This window comes from Cryptomeria japonica, chromosome 5 (genome assembly GCF_030272615.1).
Source record: "Cryptomeria japonica chromosome 5, Sugi_1.0, whole genome shotgun sequence".
NCBI classification, from domain to species: domain Eukaryota; kingdom Viridiplantae; phylum Streptophyta; class Pinopsida; order Cupressales; family Cupressaceae; genus Cryptomeria; species Cryptomeria japonica.
This window is the reverse complement of record NC_081409.1, coordinates 726,623,616-726,626,320: the sequence shown is the minus strand read 5'-3', so window position 1 is coordinate 726,626,320 and position 2,705 is coordinate 726,623,616.

Sequence of the window (2,705 nt, the reverse complement as noted above, 5' to 3'; positions counted from 1 at the left end):
CATCAAATCCAACCACAGCTAGGCCAGAGATAGAAGATGCAACCTAGGAAAGAAGCAAGGGAGCCCTACCGACCAGAGTGGGTATCCAATCTCAGAGGGGCACTCCACCAAATGCTGGATCTCACCAAACCGACCCCATCCATACCAAACGACTCATTGTCATGAACCCAATGTCATCATCCAAAGAGGTAGAGGTAACCGACTTCCCATCCCCATCTGCACCGTAGAAACTAGAAGCCCCATCTTCACCTCCACCATCACGCTCCAAGAGACCAAGGAGCAGAGAATGACAACTTGCAAAGCAGGGACCAAGGGAAGCATTGGAATCAACCACAAACCACGACAGACCAGCAACCGTCACATCCACGCCCGTCTCAACAGTAAGGCCATTTCCATCCTCCTTATCAGCCTTCCCTGTCGCTTCTTCACCAGAGGAAACCCTAGCCCTCGTCCCGCTTATACTCGCGCTCTCGCTCGCCATATAAAAAATTCTTAAAAAACTGTATTCCATGATAGTTACATCATAGTCTCACTATATATGATTTACAATATGTTAAAATATATGAATCTTAAGTTTGTTGTATGTTTGTAAGATATGAAATTATTTTCACTCATGCTGACAACCTGAGGTGTTTCTGATACTATATGAATATGCTGAAAAACATATGAATTTTACTAAAATTTGGGATTTAAATGTGTCTTTGTTACTATTGAAACTATATTCTTCCTTGCATTGTTCTACTTTAATGGTTTGAGTTTCTCGTAGGATATTAAGTCAAATCTTACTGATTTGAATTTACTAAACTACTTTCAGGACATTTGGTAGGATATTAATACGTACCTTGAATATTGGAGGAACGGTTCCCTCAAATGACTATGTATGGTACAACATGTCAATGAGAACAAATATGCCTATCAGAGTGTTAAGATTTTTAATGCAGACTTCATTTTCAATCTCTTCATATTTGGACATATTTAGTTAATGGTGATCCCAATGAAAACAAAGTTGTGTCTTAGAGTGTTAATTTTTTTAATTTGGACTTCATTTTCAATTGCTTTCCATACTATGTTTGTCAAAACCAACCTTACCTTGCCAACATTTGGGGGGAGCTATGCTATAATGCAACTCTTGTTCTTTCATATATACACTCAATTGCCAAATGATTTGAAATGTATGATATCGAGGGTGAAGTTCTCGATGTTGAAACTTATTAATTATTTGGTAGAGTTATATTATTCTTATATATATTACTATATTAAAATATTCTTTAAACTAAACCCAAAATTACATAAGAACTAGAACAAGTACGCAAAATTCACCAATAAACTTATATAATTAAAAATAAATTGAAAATGTTATATTTTAAAAACTATATTATAATAAAAATAATATACATTTCACACCAATTTCCAATGTATATACAAGTAAAAAATAAACAAAATGAAGAAACAAATTAGAAACCATTTCAAATGCAATTTTAGCAATTACTTCATATTGGTTTCATTTTTAGTTTTCACCATAGACATAGAACTATTGGCAAGGGCCATTCTTTAATTAGTTATTAATAAAAAACAAATTATCAAGTCAAAATTTAGAGGTTTTTCTACCAAAAAACCTATTAATCTTTATTAAATATAGATGCAAATTTTTTAATTAAAAATATTAAGAAAAATAATTATCTTCAATTTAATTGGTTATTAAACTTTAGGTGATATGAGAGAACATTCTATTATGAGTCTTTTTTAAAGATTTCATTTTATGCTTTATTCCTTTAAAATGTTGGCTCAAATGGCTAAATTGAATAATTTCCAATTTTAATGAAGAAAATTGATTTTTCTAAAAGAATACTAAAATAATGAGTTTTAATCGTTTGGAAAATATTACTGAATTTTTTTTACTTATTTTTAATATTTAAATACTTATAAGTTTTTTAATATTTCATAGTAAAATATCTTTTAATGGCATTTTAAACATCCTTTTTTATTAGGTAAAATAGGTTTATTAGATATCATTAATATTTTGAACAATTTAATTTTTAAACTATTGTGTAGAAAATGATTTAACCAATCGAAATAATATATATTGCTTGACAGATTATACATTAAAAAATGTCACTAGTATCGGGAGAAAAATGTACCTTTATTTAAATATTAAGTAAATCTATTATATCATAATGGTAAACAAATATGATCGAGGTTAAACAATAGTGAATGGTCACTAAATTTAAATAAATGATTGTAAAATTTCAATATAGATGGAAGAATATTGTGAAGAAATTGAAACTTACATGCAAGTAAATTTATTGTAAAAGTGTAAAAGTAAATTTTCTTGTGGAAATGAAAAGTAAACAAAATCTAGTCCAATAAATGCAACTAAACCTCCAATTTTTTTTTGGAAAAATCAACTCTATTATCTTCTTTCTTTTCTTTCATACATTTCTTGTAATTATTTAATATCCTATACTATTATAACAAAATAATGATAATTATTTGATATCCTATATTATTATAACAAAATAATGATAATTATTTGATATCCTATATTATTATAACAAAATAATGACACAGACAAAAACTTTGCTCTTGTTTAAAATGCTCCAATAGAAACCGTAAAACCCGAGATTCCAAGTAATATGAATAACGAATGAAAATCCTAAAATCCAATCGATTGACATCTCTTAAAAAAAAGACAATGAGCCGTCACT